At 44.2% G+C, this 28,000-nt stretch overlaps 1 long non-coding RNA gene across 8 annotated transcripts in view; it reads left to right on the top strand.

Annotated features, from left to right (window-relative positions):
* LOC144320859 (uncharacterized) overlaps positions 1–27,364 on the top strand; it is a 43,475-nt gene extending 16,111 nt beyond the window's left edge. For 5 of the 8 annotated variants that reach the window (XR_013386504.1, XR_013386508.1, XR_013386506.1 and 2 more), the window contains 2 exons: positions 6,624–6,760; positions 9,276–9,561. This is a non-coding gene — a long non-coding RNA (uncharacterized LOC144320859). The other 3 variants (XR_013386498.1, XR_013386505.1, XR_013386507.1) reach the window with 3 other exon arrangements.
* Positions 27,365–28,000: the final 636 nt, after the last annotated feature.

Below are 28,000 nucleotides of genomic sequence, written 5' to 3'. Positions count from 1 at the left end.
TTCCCTGATACTCACTTGTTTTTAGGTTAATACGAACAACACATTTTGAATAATTTTAATTTAAAAATGAGTACTGGCTCGGTGTGTGTTGCAAAAGCACAATGACTAAGAGTCCTCTGTCTGGAAATTGCTTGTTGCAACTCAGACCAGCCTTGAACACTGTTCTTTGCACATTGCAGCGTCTCCTTTTCAGCAGCCCTCTCCTTCTGGCAAACTCCTGCTCATGCCTTGCATCTCTGCACAAATGCCACCTGCCCCGGGAAGCCCACCCTGTTTTCACCCAGGCTCAATTTGATTGGCACATCATTGACATCATTTCTGTAATCCTTTCCCCATTGCTGTGAGATTTTCTTCCTAATCTTCATAAACTTTGTGAGAAGGGTTTGGTAATTGCTTTAAAAAGTAAACTCTCTGCTACTGCATTCTCCACCATTTGCTCTCAGGTATTTACCCTGGACACATGATAGCATGCATGCACACAGAGACTTGTGCATGATGTTTATAGCAGCTTTAAGTGTATTAGTCAAAAAACAAGAGACAGTGCAGGACCCCTGGTGGCTCAGCGGTTGAGCGGTTGAGCATGTGATCCTGGGGTCCTGGGGTCGAGTCCCTACATTGGGCTCCCCACAGGGAGCCTGCTTTTCCCTCTGCCTGTGTCTCCACCTCTCTCTGTGAGTCTCTCATGAATAAATAATAAAAACAAAGCAAAAACCCCACCCCAAAACCAAGAGGCAATGCAACTGTCCACCAGCAGGTGAGTGGGTGTGAAGTGTGGTCTCCCCACACAGTGACAGGCTCCTCAGCAACAAAAGGGACAAAGTGATGTGTGTGGAACCACAGAGCTTTCTCAGACACATTTTGATGAGCAAAAGAAACCAGACACAAGAGAATATATACTGTGATCCCATTTATATGAAATTCTAGAAAAGATACATCTGAATTACATCACAGAAAGCAGAGCAGTGGTTGGCTGGGGCTGGGGGAGTGGTGGTGGTAGGCAAGTTAGCCGCTGGGATGGGGTGGGCTCAGTGGCACATCCTCAGAGGTGGCTTCAAAGAGGGCAGGCTCGGGTCCATATCACCGTCCCTGCCAGCGTCAGGGAGGCAGGACTGGATGTGGGTTGGTTTTGCAACCCAAGGAGGCTGCTTCACAGGGAACAGGACCTCCCGGCAGTGGAAAGACTGCTAGAACACGGGGGGCACAGGGTCCTCTGAGGCAGTGGCTGCTGTTACAGGCACAGGAGGGGGAGCTGGCTCCCCCAGTTCCTGGGACAGGAGGCAAATGAATGGGGGAAGGTGAAGGGAATTGGTTCCCTAAGCAGAAGTCATAGAAAGACCAGGGACCTGAAACTCAAGCCTGCTCCTCCTGCTGAAACCAGCCGGGTGCCAGTGGTGGGCAGGCTCTGGAGTGTGGGGCACAGGGGGGCTGCCCTGCACGGAGGCTCACAGGCAGGCCACTGGCCGGTCACACGGGTACGTCCCCACTCAGTTTGGCCTGGCTCAGGGTTTGGGTGGGGAGCGCCCTCCCGGCCTCCAGGACGCACAAGAGGTTGGCAGAGCAGGATGGCACATGGCAGGCAGAGTCCCTGCCCACCTCAGCGTCCCACTGCAGTTCCCAGACCCTTTGGCCAGCCCGGGAGGGAGGAAAATGGGCTTTCCCAGCCTCTTTTTCCTTGTCACCAGGTAGGTAGATCTGCCAAATGACTCAGAGGCAGAAGAGCAAGATCAAAGTGGAGAGAGAAGCAGGGGTGTGAGGGGACTCTGGCACGAGGGGGCACGGACACCCCAAGTACAGAAAGCCACACCAACGTGGGAGCAGGTTGCGTCTCCAGGAAGCTGTGTGTCTTCAAGGGTCCTTTGCACACGTCTCACGGAATCTGTTTCATTTGAAAACCTCTGCGTATGTAGGCAGTGACTGAAGTGGGACTGAAGTGGGAAACATTTGTTGAAAATAGGACAAGCCAGGGACTCCCGGGGGGCTCAGTGGTTGAGCATCAGCCTTTGACTCAGGGCGTGATCCCGGGGTCATGGGATTGAGTCCCGCATTGGGTTCCCCGCAGGGAGCCTGCTTCTCCCTCTGTCTGTGTCTCTGCCTCTCTCTGTGTGTCTCTCATGAATAAATAAATACAATCTTAAAAAGAAAAAAAGAAATGACAATAGGACAGCAGGTGCATCAGAGCTAACGAGAGTCCTCCCTGTGACGACACCATTTCGGGGACCGCTGCTGGCCACCGCCGAGGACTTGCTGCCTTTTGTGTGCAGGTGGTGACACGGGCTCAGACACAGGAAGAAGGTTTAAACTATTTTTCACATCCACCCTATTACTAACAACTCACTGCATTTTAAAAACAAAACTGACCAGAGCATGTTAATAACCGTTTATTACAAACAGCTACTTCCCAGATCAAGTTAAAGGGTTTGGTTTGGTTTGTCCCTAAACACCACCATTTAAATTTGTTGAACAATCAAGCCTTATCTCCTGTTTCTTCCAGCCTTTTCCCTGGTGGCCTTTCCCTCCCTTTGATGGGAAAGAAGTCCTGCCAAAATGTCTTTATGAGACAAACTTTACCCCCCTGAGGATTGGGTCACGGTCAGCCAAGCAGAGGTGTGCCTGAAGATGGAACATTCCCAGGTGTACGCACGCTGACCTGGGTAGCCACTCCTCCTTCTCTTTCTCTTTCTCCTTCTCCTTCTCTTTTTCCTTCTCTTTCTTCTCCTCCTCCTCCTCCTTCTTCTCCTCTTTAATTTTTTAAGTTTTTAAAAAGATTTTATTTATTTATTCATGAGAGACAGAGACAGAGAGAGAGAGAGAGAGGCAGAGACACAGGCAGAGGGAGAAGCAGGCTCCATGCAGGGAGCTCGATGTGGGACTCAATCCTGGGACTCCAGGACCACGCCCTGGGCCCAAGGCAGGCACTAAACCTCTGAGCCATCCAGGGATCCCCTAATTTTTTTAAAAAATTTCTCAAAAAAAGTATTTATTTATTTATTTATTTATTTATCTATTTATTTATAGAGCAAGAGAGAGCATGAGCAGGGAGGAGAGGGAGGAGCAGGCTTGCTGCCAAGCAGGGAGCCCCACATGGGTCTGGGTCCCAGGATCCTGGGACCATGACCTGAGCTGAAGGCAGATGCTTCACCGGCTTAGACACCCAGGTGCCCTGGGTAGCCAGTTCTTAGTCTGAACAGATGATGTTTCTGAGCCACGTTGCCGGTGGTGGGCTTTTCTCCTCCTAGGGTCATGGTGCTATGAGACCTAACAGTGAACCTCAGTTTCATTTGCAGCCTTGATATAGGGTTAAATCGGGAGGGGCTCAGATGGCTTAACCACATGCTCCCCCCATCTTCACCCCCACAGGTAGGGTCACCCCCCCAGCACCCCTGCGGGTCACAGGGGCCGGGTGCAATCCTCCTCCCCACTGTGAGTGTATGTGGCTAATGAGCTGCTGTCAGTCTCATCTGTCCTGTGTGGGGTGCTGTGTGTTCGGCCCTCCCTGGAAAGCGACGTGGGACTCCCTCTTTCAGCAGGATGAATGGGGGCATTTGAAGAGTCACATATGAAGCACATGTCTGCATGACTTCTTGTGCCCTTTAGGCATGATGAGTCACCAGCTCTGGGGCAGTGACTGTGCAGCCTGCGCGGGGCACCATTCCACCTGCCTCTGGTTCCTCTCATGAAAACTCCTCTTCTGAGGGCTGGCACCTGCCCCTCCCCCTCACTGTTGCTTAGGAACACCTCTCTGCTTCCTTCTCCCGTGACAAGCCCTCTCCCCAGAGCTCCCTCATTTTTCTGGGTTGGCTGGTATTCTGTTCCCTGTGGGTTAATCCATCTAAATCTCCAATGAAGCTCCCGTTTCAGATCCCCAGCTGACTCTGGGATGCATCTGTATTAATGGTCAGGCATCTCTGGTGGTTTCTAGAGCGAACTTGAGAGGCAACATGTATCTGACTGCCTATGGACGTCATGCACTCCCTCCCCCCCCCGCCCCCGGGAGTGAATTGGGTGCCTTTCCTCATTGTGAAGCTTCAGAATTACTGTGGGCAGATGTGAGCATCCGAGCGGCACTTTCTCTGTTGCTCTAGGGGCAGCATGTGAGGAACGGGAAGCTGGTTGGGTCAGTGAAGTCCAAACAGTGCAATGGTTTGGCTCCTTGTTTTCAACTTCTCTCTAAGGGATGGCCTAGGTAGGACTCATGACGTCAGAGCCCGGTTGTCATTTGTGTGAGCCTTCGGACTCATGCAGTTGTGCGTTACCTAAGTGTAGGTGGGTGGGGCACCCGATGACAGACATAGCATCCAGGACCTCCTGGCCACTGCAGCGGCTTGTTGAGCAGCTCTAGACTCAGATACTGACACTAGTTCTGCTGTGTGGTTTCCCTACCATACCACCAAGCGATTAGCTCCATTCTGACAGTATCTACCTGGAGACAGCATCAGATCGCACAGGTTAAGGACTCAAATCCTGCAAAACTGGCCCCCACCCTGCATCAGATATTAATCACTTATGCTACTGATTGGTTCTGGCTGTAGGTTGGTTCTCATGAGCCATTCTCCCAACCCCGTCCTGGGTTTGATGAATTTGCTGGAATGGCTCACAGACCTAAGAGAAACATTTTACTTACTGGAGAATGGGTTTATTATAAAAGGATAAAACTCAGGAACAGACAGATGGAAGAGATGCATAGAGCCAGGTATAGGGAGGGGCACAGAACTTCCAGGCTCCCTTCAGGGGCCAGGTCTCCAAACTTCCCACCCACACTCCCCCAGTCCTTTGGGGTTTAATTGTTTTTTTGTTTTTGTTTTGTTTGCTATCGCTGCCATTCCCTGAAATAACTCTTCTCAAAGTAACTTGCAAAAACCACTCATAACCATCATAAATAGATGTGTTTTTAACACTTATCTTAATGCATCACAGAATGTCAAATGCATCTCTTCACATAAAAAAATATTGTTTACTTCATACTAAGTGGTGAGTACTTTTTAAATATTGTTATTCCAAGTGTTTATAAACACTTCTCCAAATGCATTACAGATGATTTATCACATCCATTCCCTGTGAAAACACTCTTCTGGGTTTTTATGTAGGCTTCATTACTAGGTAAAATTGATTAAATCATTGGCCATGGGTGACTGATTCAACGTCTAGCCTCTCCCCCCTCCTCAGGGTTGGGGGGCTGGGGCTGAAAGGTCTAAGTACTCTCTGTGGCAACCAGCACCTACCCCTCTGTGCTTTCTGAAAGTCACCACGTTAACATAAACTCATGGTTGAGAGGGATCTGTTATCAATACCAAGACACCTTTACTGCTCTTATCATCTAGGGAATTCCAAGATTTTAGGAGCTCCATGCCAGAACTGGAGATGAAGACCAGATGGATGTTTCTCATTATAAATCACAATATCATGCGGGTTCTTCTTCCAGGGGTCTATTGCGAGTTGCTCCTTTGGAGATGGAATTTACCTTGCTAGCTCTCTAGTAAGACTTTCTTTAGCGGAATGCATGCTGACCTCAGAGGTCTCATGCGATGGGGTCCCTACCACTGACCCCCTTAGAGACCCGCATCTCTTGACCCCACCTCTGGTCCTGTGAGTCTCCTTGGTCAGGATGCTCTTCCCACCTTCCAGTCCAGGCTGTAACCAACCCCTTGACAATTCTTCCTGGAGTCTCCAGTTTATGAGCTTGTATCTATCTTTCTTTCCTCTGGATTATTATTTGTTAAAATTTTATTTATTTATTCATGAGAGATACAGAGAGAGAGAGGGAGAGAGGCAGAGACACAGGCAGAGGGAGAAGCAGGTTCCCTGGGGGGAGCCCAATCCAGGACTGGATCCCAAGACCCCAGGATCATGAGCCACCCAGGTATCCCCCCTCTGGATCCTTTACCCAAGGACTCAGCCTTGCCTGGGTGGCATGGCCATGGCCTCCAGCAAGGTCACAGTGACCTACATTCTAAGGCAATAAAAGGCTTGCTGTGCAGTTTCAGCATGCAACAAACAACTCACTGACATTTTAAATTGACTAGAGTCTTTTCAGTTTGTGCTTTTGTTCTTTGTCTAGTATCAGCCATCCCATCAGGGAATAGATGGCATGTCTGGTGCCATCTTAAGTACTGTTTCAGTGGTAGGTGTCCCGAATTCCCTTTCTTTTACGGCTTCTGCACTTTGTTTCCATGAATGTATTTCTCAGACACAGGTTCCTTTCTGAAGTGATACCTTCATTCTGGTGCAAAGGAGTTCCCTGTCAGCTCAACAGAGTATTCTTGTTCCTTTTCTAAAATCCTACTCTTGTACCAAGGCTCCATTGATTATCACAAAAGCAGTACAAAAGGTCCTGGTTGAGCACCTGTCACTTAATCTCTTTCAGAAACTAATGAAGAGAAACCAAACCATGTGGTAAGATGAGTCAGGTTTAGTTCTGAACAAATTGGCAGTTGCTTTAAAAAATGATTTGGGCTTGAACAGGGAGTGTGAGAGAAATGCACTCGGATTTTCATTTTTTTCCTGCCTCGGTGGGATAGAGTCTTGGTCTCTGAGGTGATGTTGGGTATTTTGGTTCACAATCAAATGATTAATGGTAACTTTATAATATGTATATTTTTAAAATGCAAAATATATTTTTCTCCAAGTGGCTTTTGAAACAGGAGCCCATGCAGCCATGACCTGCATATGAAGACAGAGAGCCAGAGAGGTGAAGGTGGAATTTGCAGCACTGACAACTCCATTCACACACAGCTGTCTACTTATCAGACCCCATGAGCCCAAGGTACTCTGTTCTCTTACTGGCTCTGGAAAACGTAAGGCTCAGTGATTTGTAAATGTACATCAACTCTCTGAGAGAGGTAGACTCAAAGCTAATTTTAGAATACGAAGAAAACCACTGTGTGCTTTCTCTTAGATTTCTAGATGGCATGGTTGACTTAATTTTACACACAAACAAGTTATTCACATTTCGGAGAATATTATCAACTCAGTTCAGTTCAGCGCAGTACTTGTTTGTTGAGCTGCTGAATCTGGGGGAAGTGGAGTTCAGATTCCTCCTTTGCTACACAGAGAAGTAGAATTATTGGGTCCAAGGAGACAACCATTCCTAGGACTCTTGAAGTCTGTGTTCCAATTCCTTTCCAGTAGAGTTTAATTTTTCACCTACCTTTCATTCTTTTCCTGTGGGGACTGTGGATGTCCACATTCTGAGAGCAGCATTTCTCCTGCAAGACATTGGTTCCCCCCTCCTTCAGAGTGAGAGCCACTGTTCTGCACAGCTGAGACCAGGCTTGGGCACCTGCATGACAGCTACATGGAGCCAGGCTTTTCCTGAGTGCCACCTGCATGCCACCTAGGGCTATGTGTGACACCCAGCACACGCTGGTACAGCCTAGGAGGAGGGGACCCCCATGATAGTTGCGGAATGAGTGAATGCATGAGTCTTCTTAAGCTCACACCCTCTCCTCTTCCTTGTCGTCTCCAGCAGGCCTGACGCTGACCCCTCCCTTGCCACAGTCATGACTGCTCATATCACTGGTTTGGCTACTTGTGTTCAACTTGCTTATCACATTGTTCACATATCATTTTGAAAAGATCTGAAACAGCTTGCGCCTAGACATATAACATGTGTTATGGTGCCTTGGTGCATTTGTAACACTCCCGTGGAGAGGAGTACCAGAAATTCACCAGGGAAATGCTATTTTTCTGTCTTGGTCTCTGACCTTGTCCTATCTAAAATAAAGCCCTCCCTCCCAGTGTTAAATTGCATTTCTTCTGTTTGCTTGTCATCTTGTGTCTTTGTGGTATTTTCTATCAGGTCCAGTGTCCCTCTCCTGGAGTTTGGGGAAAGACAGAGTGACAAGAGGGTGCAATGGATCATGTGACCAACAAGCCATGTTTTTAGTTGGGGAATATGTTGACATTGGTGCATTTTGCAGAATCTGGGGCTTGAAGCTGTGATTTTGGTAGGTGGGTAGACACAGGCTTCCTGCGTGCACCTTGTGGGCAGTCAGCGCTCGGGTTGTCCATGGGGCAGGGCTCTAGCTAACAGGCAACTGCCCCTTGAACAGCATCCCCTCCTACTAAAGCACACTGAAAAAGGTGTGGTCAGAATTCTCTACCACTCACCTCATGTCTCAAGTGGACCAATGAATACATGGATGCTTTTCATGCATTAGTCTGATTTGCCTCCTAAGAGATTTTTAAAAGTAATTTTCATGTAGATCTATCTTCTTCTCACCCTGAGGTAACAAAGACTGATTTTCCTCTTCCCCTCCAACTCCAGTGAGGCTATGTATCCTCCGGCATTTAGCAAGGCAATCCCACAGGCTGGGGGTGTGTGAATTGCATTATGAAAATAACATATGGCAGACATGATAGTGGGGACGTATATCCTTGTTAAACCTCTGTACTTCAGAGGAGGAATCAGTGTGGACATTCAGGGTGTGAGGTCACTATCTATGGAACCCAATGGGGCTGAAATGTTGGGATGTTTAGCCATAGGTGTGGAATTACAAGAGGAAAATGTTTCCTCGGCGTGTGGTCCAGACTGGTTTTGAGGAAGGGAAGAGCATGGAATGAGCTCGGATCACCTGGCCATCCTAGATGAAAAGACTCATGTGCTCAGATCTCTCCTGAAAACACTATGGAAGCTCTTAGAGGTTGTGACCTTGTCCCTCTACAGTATAGATAGGCAGGTGCTGTGGACTGGATGTTGGTGTCCTGTCCCCCATCCCCTATTCATATGTTGAACCCCTAAGCCCCAATGCAGTGATATTCTTTGGGAGGTCATTAGGGTTAGATTAGTCATAAGGGTGGGCCCCTCATGACTGGATTAATGGCTTCACAAAAGACAGACAGGAGCCCTCTCTTCCCCATGGAAGGATACGGTGAGAAGACAGTGATCTATGAACTGGGCAGTGGGCTCTCACCAGATACCACACCTGTTGGCACCTTGACCTTGGACTTACAGCTACCAGGAATATGATAGGTGAGAGCTTGTAGTTTAAGCCACCAGTCTGTGGTATTTTGTTGTAGCAGCCTGAACTAAGACAGCCGGTATTTTCGTGTCCACTTAGATATTTTGCCATCTTGATTTCATACATTGCCTCTGGACAAATGATGGTCAATTATTAAGTCCTTGCAAACCTGACAGCCAGCCTCTTGGGGCTTGCTGAGATCACCCCAGCTCCAATTCAACAGTCCTTCTCAAAAATGTGAACAACGCCTCTCTACTAAAATATAAAATGTAATATGTTGTGGTCTTATTAATAATGAGCTTTTCTTTTCCTTCACAGCATCTACACAACACTGTTGGCAGAGGACAGAACCCTGCACTCAATCCTCAGGGAACCTGCCCCAAAGCTGCTGTCTTCCTCCTCCTGGCAGATCATGTTCCTACTTAAAAAGAAACCAAAAAACTGTCAAGTTCCACATATCCAGTAAGTAGGGAAGGGTACCAGAAAAAGGAGCGTGAAACGAAAGTAAAATTCACTGGAGATGCATCTCATGATAAGATGAAAGGGCTAGGGGTTCTTTTTCAATTATTTAGAACTCTTGTGAATAAATGCCACTTGCAGCATTTGGATGTAGGTGCTCTTCATATTTTCCCATCCTTACTTTTAAGGACAGCAAACTTAGAGTCACTTAAAACATCCTGAAGGAGGCAGAGGACTTCTGTTATGGCAACAACCCTTTGTTGTTTTAACTCTTCCAAATTCCGTGCTGAACCTCGTGGTGTGATCTAAAACAGACATGCTTTTAATGCTCTATCAACTGACATTTGGTGAACATAAAAGAATTGTGGGAGGGTGTGATACCCCTTCACTAGAGTCATAAACTTTTATGATTTCTGGGAAGCTCACCAAGTGACAGTAAATCACACCTTCTTCTCTTTCTCGCATCCATTTCTTGATAACCCAATACACTCAGAATTAGACATATGATAGATTACAATCCACTCTATGTATTAACAGAATATGACACGAATGGTACATCCTGGGGGAAGCAGGGACCTCCTCCTAGTTCCATCACGAAAAGTCCCACCTCAATGGAACCATAACATGGCATTAAGAAAAAAAAAACCAACTACTCATTTTAGAAACAGATTTGGACATTTCTGGAGAAAATTATTTAAGCACTACATGGATTTCACCAAAAGAAAATGTGCTGTGTTTTTCAAGTTCAGAGAGCACCGATGCTAATGACCTGTCATAATATCCAGCATGGCAACAATATGTCGTTGCTGTTTTACAAAGAACAAACATGTATGGAAAGGACTATAACCCAGTATTTGATTGAATAACCAGAAGAAAACAAACAGACCAGCAGACTGCCTGGCTGGGGCTGGCGGACACAGCTTCACCACCAGAAAGCTATTGTCACCCCCATGGTATTTCCACTCAAAATTTAATAGACACTAATATTTCCAATGAACCTTAAGATTGCTCACAACCAAAGTGGACAAAGAAACAAAACTAAAATGTGCCAAAATCTCTATTTATTTTTTTATAAAAATATTTTATTTAAATTCAATTTGCCAACATATAGTATAACACCCAGGGCTCATCCCATCAAGTGCCCTCCTCAGTGCCTGTCACCCAGTCACCCCATCTCCCTACCCATCTCCCCTTCTGCAACCCTTTGTTTGTTTCCCAGAGTCAGGAATCTCTCATGGTTTGTCTCTCTCTCTCTCTGATTTTAACATCCTGAATTATTAATTCTTTACTAGCAGAGCCTTTTCTTTTTTCTTGCTTTTAGCAACCTCTGGGCCCGCAGAAACCCACTCCACCCAGCTCAGCACTATCCACTCAGGACCGGGGTGGGGTGTTGGGCCATGGAGGCTTACCTGGGGCTTTCTGGATAGTTGGATATTCAAATGTTTACCCACAGGGGCACCTGTGCTCACAGAATTCTCCCAGGCAACATTTTTTTTTTCACTTGCTTACTTATGTGTGTTTCCTTTTAAGGGTCTCAAAGGAGCCCAGAGTGTTGGGAGCCCTTGTGATATTTTGAATGCTTTCTGGAGTATTCAATCATCCTACAAAGAGTGGTAATCATGTAGTAATGCTCAATAACAGGAAACCATTTACAATAATTATACTTTGTTTTTGGTTTTTAGTGGTCTTTTCTAAACTTTTATTTATTTTTTTAAAGATTTTATTTATTTATTCATGAGACACATGAGAGAGAGAGGCAGAGATATAGGCAGAGGGAGAAGCAGGCTCCCTGCGGGGAGCCCGATGCAGGACTTGATCCTAAGATCCTGGGCCAAAGGCAGACGCTCCACCGCTGAGCCACCCAGGAGCCCCATTTCTAAACTTTTAGAAGCCTATTCAGAAAACTAATTTCTCATGAGAATGCATGACTCTGAGTTGGAAGTAAGTACAATTTCAAAAGGAAAGACATTTTAGTAGCAGGAAAGAAAACACCTAGAAACATCTATAAACTATACAGAACGGGGCCACATTTAGAGGATTGGATTCCTTGTTGGCTGTATTATACAAGAGATACTGGGTATTTCAAGGATGACATGACACAGTGGACTGTCTAGAAATGAAGTCACAGGATCATTAAAAGACAGAAAAAAGTATAAGACTACCTTGTGCCAGAAAAGAAAATTAAATTCGATTTTGAAAGCTAAAATTTATCGGGAACAAATGTCATCGTAGTATTTCTTATTTTTTAATCACCGAATCCGTCAAAAGGTGAGATAATGTATTTTCTATTATTAGATGGACTTAAATGAAAGATCTGTTCTCGGTGGGCAGGATTTATGCTTCAGGTGTAAAGTTAAAAGTGTATTTCCCAGGTTTCTCCTCAATGCAGGCATTCTGTGCTTCGAACATGGGTCTGGGAAGTAGAGTAAAGCCCCAGAACCTTGAACATGGTGACATAACCCACTGTGATCATTCTGTATGGCATAGTTAATCTGAAAACAGGGAGATTATGTGGGTGGGCCTGATCCACCCATAGGACCCCTTGAAAGTAGAGAACTTTCTTGGTGGGGTTGCAGAAGACAAAGGGAAAAGGACAAGTCAGAGAGTCCAAGCACTGGAAGGATTTGACCCAGTGTTGCCGGCCATGAACGTGGGTGATGCCCGGTGACAGCGAGTATGGGTGGCTTCTAGAGAGCACAGTGTGAGCTCTAGGGGACACCCAGTCAGGTACCAGGGTCCTCAGGCCTGTAACCACAGGAACTAGATTCTACCAATGATCTGAATAAGCTCAGAAGGTCCTCATTTCCCAGAATCTCTGAGTAAGTACTTTCCTACCAACACCTGATTTCAGCCCCTAAGACCCAGAGCGGAGCCCCGTCAAGCCCTCCTCAACACCTGACCTACGAAACTGAGATAATGCCTTGTTTGAGCCACTGAAATTGTGTGTGGTACTTGCTAGTTGTACATACAGTTGGCCTGTGACATTTATTGAATTCCTTTTTTTTTAAAGATTTTATTTATTTATTCATGAGAGACTGAGAGAGAGAGAGAGAGAGAGAGAGAGAGAGAGAGGCAGAGACATAGGCAGAGGGAGAAGCAGGCTCCATGCAGGGAGCCTGATATGGGACTCGATCCCGGGAGTCCAGGATCATGCCCTGGGCCAAAGACTGGCGCTAAACCACTGAGTCACCCAGGGATCCCCCATTTATTGAATTCCTAAGTGAATTAATGCCATTTGAGTGAACCCTCAGCCCCGAAACAGGGACTACTTATCCGTGGAGTGTATTCTCACGTGTATTGTTTACACATTCTATGTTTTTGCCTTCTTTTCATCCTAAAGCAAACCCATATACACATATTTTTAAAGACGTAGAACCAGGCAATCATGGTGACTGGATTTGTTTTTCTCTAAGTTTTTAAGAATTTGGGTATTTTATTTTAATAGTATTTTCACCACTAGCAAAACAAAAACAGAAACACAGGGGTACACAATCCTCTGAGGTTGAGTGAATCCTCTCTAGAATGACAAAGGACTGCTGTTTCTTTGTATAAAGTTTGAGCATATTCAAACATGCTGAAATCATAGTTAACATCATGAAATTCATGTTCATTTCATTTTGGACATTTGGGGTTGGAACAGGTTATCATGATTTCATGCCTTCAGCTCACTGACTCTCCACGTGTTCATGAACATATGCTGGTTGTGAGGTGACTCTGTCGTGCGTACTACATCCTTCTAAAAAAATCAAACTCATTTTAAGATTTATACTCCCCCCTTTGTAAAACAGTTTTTACGATGTTCTTGCAAAGTTCCAGCTCAGGTTGTGCTGTAAAGGCTGACTCTCAGGACCATCAGAGAGGTACTAGTAAGTGACAGACACAGTAGTGCTGCCCTGGGCGGAGGACCAGAAGCACTGCTCAGGCCTTTTGATGAAATTCAGAGCCACACCAAGATGCAAAAAGCAGCGAGTTTACCTCTTCACTGTGATAGAAGAGATGGGAAAGAGATATTTGGATTGAGCACAAGTGTACAATCTTAGGAGTGAGCCATGATATCATTTGTGCCTGTTCCGTTTCTTATTACTTCATTTCGTGCATTTAATGAGTGTCTCCTCTTGCCTGACCCATGTCAGGTGCTGAGGGATGAGAGGTGATAACAGAGGGTGGGTGTCAGGAACAGACCATGTGCCAAGGGCTGTCACAGAGTTGCCCGTGATGCTCTAAGGGTCCTAGAGTAGGCCACTTGCCCCAAAAGGAGCTGGAGAGGGCACCTGGAGGGGCACATTTGAACGTGGTCATGAGAGATGCAGTGGGAGAGCCGAGGTGGAGAAGGGGCATTTTGGGAAAAAAGGCACAAGTCACAGAGAAGTGAGTGAGCAAGCAAAGCAGGACACTGGGCAATTAGTCTGTCCGGAGACACTTCCTGGGATCATGTGTAGGATTTATGGGAACAATGGTTGGCAAGGGGTCCAGAGAGACAGGGGCCTGATTTCAAGATTTTTTTTTTATTTATTTTTTATTGGTGTTCAATTTACTAACATACAGAATAACCCCCAGTGCCCGTCACCCATTCACTCCCACCCCCCGCCCTCCTCCCCTTCTACCACCCCTAGTTCGTTTCCCAGAGTTAGGAGTCTTTACGTTCTGTCTCCCTTTCTGATATTTCCCACACATTTCTTCTCCTTTCCCTTATATTCCCTTTCACTGTTATTTATATTCCCCAAATGAATGAGAACATATAATGTTTGTCCTTCTCCGACTGATTTCGAGATTTTGATGACATTTTAAGAAATGTGGACAAGAAGGAGTCACTAAAAGATCTGAAACAGTAATAAAAATCAAAATACGATGGATAGCACAGCTATATTCTAAGAAGTTTTAGAAGCCATGCTCCTTCCTGCTCCATAATTCATGAAGAAAGTGTTAATGATAGTAAGAGTAAAATGTAATGGTCAGAGTCAACAGAGGGTCTCTGGACAGGAGGTGAAGTGTAGAGGCCTCGTGTCCAGCGACATTCCACCTCTCTTTTCAGTTTCCTTCCTCCTTTTCCTCCCACCGGATGATCAGCATCCTTATTTTCTCCTTGATTTGGCTCTCCTGGAAACATCCAGCAAAATTAATTGAAGCCAGGGCTTAGAAGCCTGTGGAAGGGCAATGCCAACCAAGAACAGGGACGCGACATAAAAGTTACAAAAATCTGAGTCGTAGGGAACTAGGCAAAATGCCACGGTTGAGAAATAGCCTCCACCTGCGCAGACTGTATTGGTGGCCACAGCTGTTGAGTGGATGGCCTGGAGACCACCCCGGGGCACTTCCGTTGTGCTGGGAGAGGCTTGGACATGTGAGCTGTGGCCTCCTTCAGGGAACACCTCTGTCTGGCAGCGTGTCTTCACAGCAACAGTGATGCCATGATGTTGAGCTCAAATTCTGTCTCCTCCATGAACACTCTCTTACCTAAGCTCCAGGAGCATCTATTGCTGCTTTAAATTTCTGGAGTCCTTTCTGGCTGTTTTGTTTTTCTGTAAACAACATGATTTCGTGTTTATGGTACAAATAATTTCTTAGCTTGGGAGTGATAATAGCTGTATCTACTACTCCATGTTTCTCCTATTTCTGTTACTGCCGAGTGGCAAACCTAAAAAGAGAATGCATTTGGTTAAAGCATCAAAATATTATCAGAGTGGGTTAGTAGAGACAGGAAATGTCTTTCAATGATTCCAGGACACGTGCAGGTCAGGGGTGGAAGTCCTAGGTCCTAACTTTTTGGCCACCAAAACAAAAAAATTCTGTCCTTGGGCAGAAGCTTCTTCCTTGTAATTCTGATTTTCTACAGCATCCTCCTGACCTGCATGTCGTCTTTGGTCGTACCGATTTGTCATGATCTATCCTTACCAAGTAACCTGGATAATTTTTCCTTCTAAGCAGTGCTTCCCACTCGACAATTATTTGGGAGACAATGGAACCGATTACTTCACTTCAAATTGTTTAAAATAATCAGTAATTTTAGACAGCAAATTAGACAGCATTTTCTCAAAGGAAGAATTCATGATTGAACTGTAACTTTTCATTTCATTGGGAAAAATCCATTATTTCAGATTTTGTTCTTTTTAAACTACGCCACAGGTTTAAACTTTCTGAAAATGAGAGACTCTGGAAAAGAAGCCATTTGCTTCCCTTAGGTAGTCACCCCATGGCCATGTATTTTGGGCAGGGATGGAAAATTGTCCTCATTCCTTTTATGAAATCTGATGGGTTGATTGTGGCTGCCTGGAGCCTCATCTTCACTCAGAGGAGAAATATGCGGCGATCAATTAGTCGTGTCTGCCAGGAATGGTATTGGGGTGAATACATAAGAATTTTGAACAGTGGGTCTGAAAATGTGCCTGCAATCTGTTTATTTTATGACCCTCAGGGCTAAGACAGATTTAGAATATCCTAATACCTAGTGAGGGAAAAAAAAAAAAGAAAAGAAGTGACATGAATTCAAATCTCATTTTTTTTTTTAAAATGGAGATAACCTGTATAGTAACATTTGGCTAAATACAAAAACAGCAATAGCCACTAATGTCTACTGAGTGGCCATCACATGCCAGGAATGGCTCTAGATGTGTTCTTGTGTCTAGCCGTGTGTTATGTATACTCAAAGATACTGTCTTAAGGATTTTTCTAAAACATGAACGACAGAAAAGGTTCAAGGGAGGTTCTTGCAAAATAAAAACAGAGAAGCCCTTTTATATCGTTATATGAAGTGTTGTTTTTATATTCAAAACAACTCCTTGAGAACTTTTAAGGAAGGTAATAACTGTAATCATATATTTTTTAGAAAGTTTCAAGGGAATTCCAATAAAAATGAATCAGTAGATTAACACGCAGATGAATCCTCTCTGCTCCAAATATGCAACTCTGTTGGATAAAGCACATGAGAGTAAAGCAAAGATAAATGGGCTTGCTCTTGAACAAAATCCACAGTGCCAGGGACAGGGAGGCAGGAAAGGCAGAGAGAGAAACTGAAGTCATGAAGCCAGTGCTGCCAGATTGTGTTCATCAGTTTACCCACGCAGGCAACAGGGACCATGTGTTGTATGGGACAGGGGTCTGCACTTGATACCAGGGCTTAAGGTAAGACTTTTCACCCCTGAAGTGAGGCAGAGGGGCCAGCTGGCAATGACGTTTGGGCCTAGGACTCGCATGGAACAACAGATGTGAGCAGCAGGGAGGGATGCAAAGACGGGCTCATGACCAGAGCTGAAGCAAGCCCATGCTGGTCTGTATGTCCCCAGCCTCACCAGGGGCAGGTGCTCTGAGCCACTGCAACACCTGGTTCTGACCTTTGTGGCTGGGAGTCGGGGGGTAACAGACCCCCCCCAAAACCCAGCATATGTATGCATATGTGTGCACATGTGCATACATACTACACCATACACGCCACACACACATGCCATATCACCACATCACACACATATACACACACATACCTCATATTGCCACCGCATACACACACACTATCACCACATGACACACACACCACAACACACAAACTCATATACACACCATTATCATCGTATCATACTGCACACAGACACACTGTATCAGCACACACACACCACACACCACACACATACTACACACAGTTTACAGGTGGAAGATCCATCTGCTCATAGGAGCCTATGAGTTAAATTTACTAAACTCATAAAGAAATCTCATGCTAAAAATACACAGCAAAATTAATATCAGGGAATTAGCTGAGGGCACAGGGAGTTGAATTTACAGAAGAGTTTGACAAAGATTTTAGCGTTAGAAGGTATAGGAGCCTCAAGAAGATAAATAAAATTTATCTAAATACAATATTTATTTACAATTGTAAATAAAATTTACAATTACATCCATTAAAATTGTAAAAATGTGACACGTAAACAGACAGATGTGAAATAAGAACAGGCTGACATAGAAAGTACCAGTTGGGAGATGGCTACCCTGCCAGAGATACTGGAAGAAGGCAACCCTTTATGAAGGGACTTTTTTTTTTTTTTAATAAAAAAATCCATTTGGTAGATAACAACTGGATGTGTGCTCTTTAAATTGTCTCCTTAATCAATTGACTAGTGATCCACTGTGTGGAATGCTGTGGAGGACGAACCTTCCCAGGCCTCTCTATGAGTTTTACTGTTTTTAGCTGTAAGAAAGAGAGAACCCAGTTAGAAATAACATTAAACAATAGGGAACTTGAGATCACATAGCAAGAAGTCCAGAGTTGCACAGCTCCAGACTTGGTTCATTCAGTGGCTCAGCAATGTCATCAAGGATCAGCTTGCTTCCATTTTTCTGCTCTCCCATCCTCAGTGTGTCCTGCCCAGACTAACCCTCCTCATGGTCCCAGCATAGCTGCCACAGCTCCAGGCATTCACAGGCTGGCGTCAACAAGCATACAATACAGGACACCCGGAGGAATGGGATCATTTCTTCCAGATCTGTTTCTTGTCTAGACTATTTGTGGTTTATGCAGTGGAGCTGGATGTGGGGCCCAAGCCCCTCTGAAGACATGGAAGGTGAGCATCAGGAAGTAAGACACAGCATCAAATATTAGCACAGGGATGCTTGTTAGTATTTCCTGAATCAATCTTAGATGCCACAGGTCCTTAGTGCAAGATCCTGGTAACCAAGGCATCGTGGACTGATATCTCCTCACACTCTCACCACAATAGCCAGAAAAGACCAGAAAGCTGGAATATTCCAGCAAGAGCCTTGGGTATGAGGTTTCTACAGATGCCCCATAAAGGGACAATTGGGGACACTCCACCTCCTCATATCCAGCAGCCCATCTCCTGGGTGACGGTTACCTTTATGAAATGCTCTTCATCTTGTGACTGGGTTTTATCCTGAATATAAATGTACTTTGTTTTATCTTTGTTATCGTTTTCATTTGGTTCTGTATTTGTTTTCTACTTGTCTCCATTTCCCCTCCACTGGTTATACCAGCTTCCGTCCTTTCATCTTTGACCTCCTCCAACTCATATAGTCTTTAGAGTTTCATTCAGGCATCGCTGGGTTTTGCTTTGTGATCTCTTGTGAGGAAGTTTTCTCATAAGAGGCGAATTTATCCTGTTTTCGTCTACTAATATAACAGATATATTTATTTGCATCCCTGTGATCTGTTGAAAGTCTTTCTTTGTTTCCTGTATATTTCCATGTTGTTCTCTCTTCTTTGTTTTTGTAATTTATTCTAATAATTTTAAGGCTCAGTAAACATATGCTTGGTTATTCTGGTGGTTAACTTTTATGATGTTAAATAAAGTATAGATATTTTAAGTATATATGGTAGAATTTGGACATAAAACTTTATTTCCTGCTTTTAAAAGCTCTTCCTTTTGGTTCAGAACAAAAAGATGGCATTTAAGACAGGGTCTTTAAAAAGAAAAATAAAGACAGGGTCTCTGGCTGAGAACTATGGAAACTAACAGATTGTGCAGAAAAAAATGTCTTTGAGGTAGACAGACCTTTCTGGCAGAGCTGATGGCAGGTTGCCATCTTTCTGTAGGTATATACTGGTGCCAGTCAAGCTAATTTCTATGGTTACCTTTTAAAACATGGATCATTTGACTTTCCTGATAATTTTCATTTCTGCAGAATATACTTAAAATTCGATGAATTAACCATTTTTGGGAGGTAAATTAATAGAGGCTTTTATAAAGCTCAGTGAAGACCTGATAGCCTGAAGGAAAACAACTCATACAAAAAAGGATGTTTTCTATTCCTCTAGTAAAGAACTATTCTCTGGTTCTAAGCAAGAAAAGTGCAAAGGCCTGTTTGAATTTAGGAGCCACTAGGGTGCCGTTTAATGCAACAGCAATTGTGCACGAAATACTATAAACATGAATGTAGCAGAGAACAGAAGTGCAGTAAAACAGTATAACAAGCAGCTTTGGAGACAGCATAGGGAGGGTATTAAAAGGATAACTTCTTCAGGCGCCTGGGGGGCTCAGTTAGTTGAATGTCTGACTCTTGATTTCGGCTCAGGTCATGATCTCAGGGTGGTCAGACTGAACCCTGCATTGGGCTCCATGCTCAGCATGGAGTCTGCTTTAGATTCTCTCTCTCCTTCTCCCTCTACCCCTCCTTCTCCTTCCCTCCTCTCTAAAAAAAATATAGCTTATCAAAGATGCTTAGCTACTCTCCATGATAAAAAGAATTAAGAAATCATATGCAAACATGTAACTGAGTGTTAAGTTCTAACATAGGACACTTGATAACTTAGACTCAGTCAAACACACTCTCAGAGGAAGATCTTTATTATAAATGAAAAACAGTGATAAAAAAGGAACAAAATATTTATTTACTAAAGATTTTATTTATTTATTCATGAGAGACACACACACACACAGAGAGAGAGAGAGAGAGATGGAAAGAGAGAGAGAGAGAGAGAGGCAGAGACACAGGTAGAGGGAGAAGCAGGCTCCATGCAGGGAGCCTGACACAGGACTCGATCCCGGGACTCCAGGATTGTGCCCTGGGCCAAAGGCAGGCACTGAGCCGCTGAGCCACCCGGGCTGCCCAGGAACAAAATATTTAGATAATGAAGAGCTATTTAATCAACCCAAGCAATTGGGCCCCCATCAAATGTAGAGAGGGAAACTTCTTGAATTTCAAAAAAAGGTATTATTTCCAAATTTTGGGAGGAAGCACTTCTTTTTCTTCTATTTAATCACATTCTGAAGGGTGCAGAATAATCGGTGTATATACAGTGAATAGTTTTTTATAACATGGAAAAAATGTGTTTTGTGTTCCTTATAATTTAATGAAGAGGACAAACCTACAAAGTGATGATGTGCTTTTGTGCTGCTATTTAGTTCTTGGGAAGACCACTACACTTCAGGTGTGTTGGTTTTTGGTGGCAGGAGTTAAAAATTGCAGCTGATGATGAAGCATTGCTTGCATGAGGTTTACATGTCTTGTGTTTACTCATTATTTTCGAACTCACCTCTGAGAACTTTTCCCTTGGCCATAAGCTTCTCTGTCTTCTGGGCATGGTTTTTATTCTGCACACTTTGCCATGAGCACAAAGATAAGTACAGGCTAATTTTTTGTCCTTATCCTACAAAAATGGGTAGGCTAGATAAAACAAACACCAAAGTAATTGTAAATAGTAGGTGGAATGTCCTATGAGCCATGAGTGTGGTATTACTATGATGTCAAATGGCAACACCCTCAAAGATATTCACATGCTGATCATTGGAACCTGTAGATTTGTTATCATATGTAGCAATGGGATTGCAGCTTTGGTTAAGAATTTTTAGAGGAGATGATTATACTAGACTGTTTGGGTGGGCCCAATATAATCACAAAGGCCATTATGAGTGAAAAGGAGAGGAAGGATGGTCAAGTATCAGAGTCAGAGAGATACTGTGCTGTGTCTTTGGAGGCAGGCCACAAGCCAAGACAGGCAAACACTCTATATGAGTTATAAGAGGCAAGGAAACAGGCTTTTCTCTAGAGCCTCTAGAATGAACATGGCCCTGCCAACATTTTGATTGTAGTCTAGTAAGACCTATTTGGATTTCTGACCAAAGAGATTCATTTTGTATTGTTTTAATCCAGTGTTTGTAATAATTTGTGACAGCAGCAAATAGGAAACACATACACCAAGGAAATGCAAAGAAGGAATTGTATTTTCAGCTGGAGTGATAGAGGAAAGTTTACTGAAGGAAGAAGCATTTGTTGACCTTGGATGGGACTGTCACATTCAAGGGAGAGAGAGAATGCCACACACCAAAGGGCAGAGCAGGCACCATGAGGTGTGTGTGGAGGTTCTTAGGGATGATTCAGTTGGCCAACCTGGAGAAGAGAAGCTTGGATAAAGGGCTGGGCAGGGACAGTAAGACCTGAAAGTTGGAGCCTGGGCTCCAGGTAGAGTGACCTTGGGAGATTCCAAGCTTAGGAGTGACCTAGTGTGTTCTGGGAAACTCATCTGCAATGATGTCTAGTGGGAGGAAGAAGGGGGAGAGCAGTCAAGAGGAGAATGAGAAGTGGACATGGGAATTGAAAGATGGGATGATGCACAAGCAGGAAGCTGGATGTTTTGTAATTGTTCATTAATTCATTATAGAGAAATCTGTATGAAGTATTTTCTAAAAGCATCTCTTTGATACCTAACCATCCCTCCTCTCGCTCTTTCCTTTTTTTTTTTTTTTTAAAGATTTTAAATTTATTTATCTGACAAGGAAAGAGAGTATGCACACAAGTAGGGGGAGCAGCAGAGGTAGAGGGAGAAGCAGGTCCCTGCTGAGCAGGGAGCCTGATGCAGGACTCAATTCCAGGACCCTGGGCAGATGCTTCACTGACTGAGCCACCCAGGTGCCCCCCTCCTCTCCTTTCAACTGGTAATGACTCTTGTGTAGATTCAGACGCTGGGCACCTAGCAGAAGCTGACATGTTAGAGCATGGGGAGAGGGGAGAGAGCTGAATACCCCCTCTATGCAAATCCTTCCCTTAAAATTTAATTCAAGGAAAAATCTTACCTTATGGTGGTTTTTTGGGGGGGGGTTTCATTTCTAAAATAATAATTTTTAACTTTTTTCTGTCTATACATTTTAAGGAGGATAAAGAATGGAGGATTTTATGATAAAGCATAGTTACTCTTTTAGGCACATTTTCTTCCTTCTATAGAATACTTGAATTTTGGCTTCATTAAACTCACTGTGTTCATGTTCTGTTCTGGCTGTTAATGGGGTGCTTGCATCAACTGAAACTTATATTCTTTAGCTCCCTGGTCACTTGGTGTTGACATCACACTCTGGTCTGTGACGAGATGACCTACACTCCAGTGTTCTCACTGTGCCAGCTGTAAAATAGCTTCTGGGTGGACATCATTCATGAGACAAGACCTTAGCTATGTTCTGGTGGCTCTCATTGGTTGTCAAAGAAATGAAGGTCTTCTGGAAATAATCAGTTTGGAAGAAGTTCTTTCAGAGCTGACCTCCACAGATGAAAAGGAATAGGTGAATCTGCTTTCCAGGGGATTGATGAGAAGATTGGACTAGAAAACAACTGTCTTTACCATTTTGAATTAAGCACTCCAAGGAATGGACTCTTTTGTGGGAAATCCCCTAGAAAATGGTTAAACTCCTGGAGGAATGAACATGTGTGAATGAACATGATTTCTGTGGATTACGGGATTTGCTGGAGCCCACAAGCATAAGAGCGCTGTGCCCCCACAAGGAGTGAGGAATGACATTGTGCATCAGCAGAGACATTTATGGAGCAAAAAAAAAAAAAGCTTCCTAAAAACCACATGTTTGAGAGAAAACAAAGTTGTGTCTGGAAATTAGGGCTCCCAGGATGAGGCTGGTGACCCTTGGGAACACTAGCTTCCGCAGACACAAGAGTCCCATCATGGGTTTCGGGGGGTTTCAGAGGAGTCCAGCCACCTGTCAGCTATGTGGTTCATCTGTTCCTGGGCTTCAGGTACTTCAGCTATCAAATTAGGTTGTCAGATGAGCTTTTGCTGAAGTCGCCTCCAGCCATGCTTCCTCTCTCCTGCATCTCCATCTACTTCCCCCTGCATTAGACGATCCTGTGCACAGTGTTCCCCCAGCAGTCACTCTGACCTGCAGAGAGGGACTCATGGGAGCCTGTGTGCATGGAAGAGTCAAAGCCCACTCTTTGCAACACTGGCCCTTTGTTCTGGACCAGTGTCTCTGAGCAATGTTGGTTTCTCTCCCATAAGATACCCAGGTCTCCTATTTCTACTTCATCATCCTGATCAGAGGACATGGATTTCAGACTCCTCTCTCTCCTGTTTACTTTTCTCTGGAGCTACCTGTTATCACCAATGTCCTTCTAAAAATACAGAGCCTACTCTGATTATGGAGCTACTAAAATGTCCAATTACTGTTTGGTATGTTGAGCCTATTACCATATTTCTTCAACGGCGAGACATGTGTCTTACATTATTTCCTCAAGTCATTGTGAGTGTTAACATTAAGGGGTATACTCTAATGCTTCTTTCCTCTCCCTCAACCCTGTTATGAAATCGATTGTCTTCAAATTGATAGCTTCTTGTAATTAAAGACATAGAGTACATTCCTCTGGTATTTTCCTCTATATTTTTCTGGGGTGCAGGAAACATTGGAAGCATGACACTTTGTCCAGGGTTGGTTCTAACAAATCTGTGTCTCTTCTGCAAAGTCTTCCAATGTGGAAAAAATGGAAAACAGCAGTGACGATCATCCAGCCTCTAAAGCAGAATGGCATCCCACTGGTAAGGGGTCATGGGGTGCTTGAGGATTACTGCACTGGAAGAAAAATGGATCCATCTGAGAGATGCCGTCGTGGTGAATCCCTCAAGCCCAACCAAGCTCTGGGGTAGGGGAGGAGGACATGCCTGTGTGATGGTATAATCTCTCTGCTCCCTGGCAACTTCTGCTTCCTCTGCAGGGCCTGCTCATCCACAAGCACAGGGCTGTGGCCACCGGAATTCAGGAAGAGGAAGCCATTCTGCTGGAAGCCCAGGGTGAGGACTGGAATGCGATCTTGAGTGTGATGCTTAATTTTATGTGTCAACCTGAAGGGTGTTTTTGAATGAGACAAACTTTGAATCGGTGAAATTTGGGTAAAACAGATTGTTCTCTATGTTGTTGGGTTTAATTCAATCAGTTGAAGGTCTGAGTCAAAACAAAAAGGCTGGCTTCTCCAAACAAGAGAGAGAATCCTCCAGCAGCTGCCTTCAGATTTATCTGCATGTTTGGCTCTCTTGGGCTTCTAGCAGATGGCCTTTCGATTGGAACTGGAACATCGACTTTCCTGGATCTCAGGCTTATTGGCCAACACTGCAGATTTTGGACTCATTAGCCTCCATGATTACATGAGCCAATTCCTTATAATAAATCTCTCCATAGACGCACATCCTATTGGTTTTGTTCCTCTGGAGAACTCTGACTAAGGCACTGGGTCTGACAAGATGGTTTCTGTCTGGAGCTCTGGGTGTCAGAGACACGGTGAAGGTACCACCTGGCCAAAGAATTGTCAGTGCTGCACCCCTGCCTCAGACATGACCATTGGAGACCACTGCCAGGATCAGAAAGGCAGAGTGGAGCAGCTACTAGGGCAGCAGCTACTGGGACCAGCATGGGTTCAGACTGTCTGGGAGCTGGAAGAAGGAAAAACACCAGGAAGGATAGGCCACTTCGGGAACCATCAGCCATCCTCTATTTGTGTACTATGTAACTCTTTGTGGATTGCTGTCATGTTGGGTGAGCCAGCCCGACATCTTGTCAGCTGCTAGACCTTGTTGGCAGTGGTACTGCCTGGCGAGGGTTACTTCTGTCCTTTTCCTCCTCGGCATCTCTCTCACCTGCCCCATCATCAGGATCCTTCCTGACATTCCGCCCTCCAAACTGTCTACATCAGGTCACTCCTGCTGTGAATTCTCACTATACTTGGTGCTTCTCCTGTCTCACAATGAGTCCTGTTTGTGGCTGTGTCCTCGAATGGCTGTCGGATTCCTCTCCACCTCCTTCACTAGGCTGAGTCCTTTGAAGGGGAAAAGGGATGGGAGGCTGGTTGTGCTAGCCCTTGTGGTCCCAGCGTTTAACATGCTATGCTGCCTTGCACAAAGTAATCATTCAGTAAAGAATTGAGTGAGTAGTAGGTAGTTTGTGATGCCATTGAGAGAGGGTCTATGGGAGGGAAATTATCAATGAAATAAGATATAAGAGTGGAGAGGACTAGAGGAAGCTCCTTCTTGCCATCTCATCCATAGTGAGGGAAGCCGGGGTTGTGGCCACACCCACACGGAAGACTGACCACCCCACAGACCCAGCAAAGACAGACAAAGTGGCCACATCTCCCCACCTTCCCCCAAATCCTCATCTGACTTCAATGAGCATTGAACACAGAGGCTTTTCTGGTTGTAGAATTTTGAAACTCAAAGGTCAGAAACTAAAGTTAGAAGGTTCAAAGCATGGTAACTGTCATTTCGTTTGAAGTGAAAATTTCTTTTTACCACAAAAGTAGTAAGTATGAAACCATAGTTACAACCAGAAGTTGCCATATCTACTGATTTTCACTTGTAAATGAGTAAATGAGAACACAAGAAGGATAGCCAAAACTGGGAAAGAAGGGAAGAAGAGACCATATGCAATTTAATAAGACACATAAGACAAATTCTGATATTTGGAAGCTCCCCAGGAAGCGAATGAATTGGCATGACAGTATGCCCTAAGCTTGGGAAAGAGGTTTCTTTGTATGTGTTACATATGTGTGTATGTGTATTTATTTTTTAAAATTTATTTACATTCAATTAATTAACATAGAGTATATTATTAGTTTCAGAGGTGAGGTCAGTGATTCATTGGTCTCATATAACACCCAGTGTTTATGACATCACGTGCCCTCTTCAATGCCCATCACCCAGTTACCCTGGACCCCAGCCCCTTCCCCTCCAGCGACCCTCAGTTTGTTCCCTACGATTAAAAGTCTCTTATGGTTTGTCTTCCTCTCTGATTTCATCTTGTTTTATTTTCTCTCCTTTCCCCTGTGGTCCTCTGTTTTGTTTCTTAAATTCTACATATGAATAAAATCATGTGGTAATTGTGTTTCTCTGATTAACTTATTTTGCTTAGCATACCACCTTCTAGTTCCATCCATATTGTTGTAAATGGCAAGATTTCATTCTTTCTGATGGCTGAGTAGTATTCCATTGTGTATATATACCACATCGTCTTTATCCAGTCATCTGTCAATGGACATCTGGGCCCTTTCCATAGTTTGGCTATTGTGGACATTGCTGCTATAAACATTGGGGTACAGATGCCCCTTTGAGTCATTACATTTGTATGTATGCAGACCATCACAATGGAATCTTTGCAAGTAAGGACTTGTTGGTATTTTAATTATCCAATCACAATGATTTCTTGGACCTAGAGAGCACTTATATGTAAGTATAAAAGCAACATTTTGAAGCCTTTAAAAAAATTGGCTTAGATATTGCACAAGTATCTAAAGAAGTGGGACATTGTTTCTCTTGGTAGCTGATTCATGTGGTTATTTGGATAAATAGTTTGCTGACACGAGGCTAGTGGACAATTTTGGGTGACCTTGTGTAATCAGTCTCAGTGCACTGTGGCTGATGGTTCTCGGTATCTGCCATTATGCCTCTCTCCATGCCCCCTCATTGTCCACATACACACTGGAAAGCTTTGATAAGGGAATTAAATGTAGTTCAAGGTTCCAACTCAGAGCCTCCTTATTATAGAGGAATAATAACGAAAATAATAATAGTAGGTGTTTAGGGATCCTCCTTGTTCTCTTTGAAATAAGGCCCAATGCAGTGTTGAGGGGAAAAAAAGTATCAAGTTCCTTTTTTGGTGATTTCATGGGTTGAGTTTTCCTAAGGACCTAATTAATAGAAGGGGGTTCTTGTGGCTGTAAGCCCTCCCTTTGTAATGGACACATACCTACGTGGACAGGAATGAGGACCCATATATTTCCTCCCTGTCACAACTGCTATGAAACGCCCAAATACACAGTAGAAGATAACTGTGTGAGAACTAAGATCCCCTTTGCCAACATAACTTTACATTTGCCAGGAAAGTTCCTGCCCAGAGATATACAATTCCAAACCAATCTCCAGTTTTCTTCAGGAAAATTTTGCTGAGCAGCTTATCTGGACAAATAAATCTTGCTTTAGGGCCAGAGCTTTCTTGTTCCACAGACTGCTTTCTTATCAGAAAAGGGCTTCTTTCGGAAGCCTCATTTCAAAATCTTCACCTCACTATTTCCACCAGTCCTACATCTCCATGAGTACACTGCCTTGACAAAGATCCTGTGAGCTACTCAGCTCTAGACACTAAACCCATAAAGTCCTTCTGAGGTGCTAGTAAGACGTCAAGGTGGTATGCTTCCTCACTGCCATTGACTTTCTTGGTGTATGGGCTTTTTTTCTTTTCTTTCTTTTTTTTTTTTTTTGCTGTCATGTGGTGGGCAAGAGTGGGCAGATTACATAACATCATAAAATGTTTTGGTGAAGCTTTTGTTGTCGATGTGGTTCACAAGAAAGATGCTTTCTGTAAACTCCACATATAGCAAACCCACCCTAAACACGCCAATAATATCCTAAACGAGGTCTCTGTGGCAATAATGAGAGAGCAGAACAAGTTATCTGTTGAGGCCTCGCTACTTGATCAAAGGAACAAGAGGAAGTCATTGCATCTAAAGATATATTAAAAGGGAGAGAGAAGTGAGATAGGAAAAAAGGGAAAATTGAACTCAGGTCGTGGCACATTTTCTCCAGTTAAGAGGCTGTAGCAGTCAGTTCTCTCCTCGTCCTTGTCTCTTATTCTCCCTTCTGAGTTCCAGCCCCACCAATGGAGGCATGGGAAGAAGACAGCAGGTGTTGAGCATACAGAGGAGACAAGAGTGGACATGTTTGAACAGGGGTCTGGATAGAGCTGGAAAAACAGAAATTTGCGGTGCAGATAGCATGTGAAAATCCAGCAGCCCCCACAGACATAAATGAGGCCATTTTGGGGAGTGTCTAGCTGAATCTGACCCTAAGTCCACCCGCCAGTGGTGGTGTGTCCTTGTTGTCT

This window comes from Canis aureus, chromosome 1 (assembly GCF_053574225.1).
Source record: "Canis aureus isolate CA01 chromosome 1, VMU_Caureus_v.1.0, whole genome shotgun sequence".
Lineage (NCBI taxonomy): Eukaryota > Metazoa > Chordata > Mammalia > Carnivora > Canidae > Canis > Canis aureus.
This window is presented reverse-complemented; position numbering and strand designations above follow the sequence as displayed.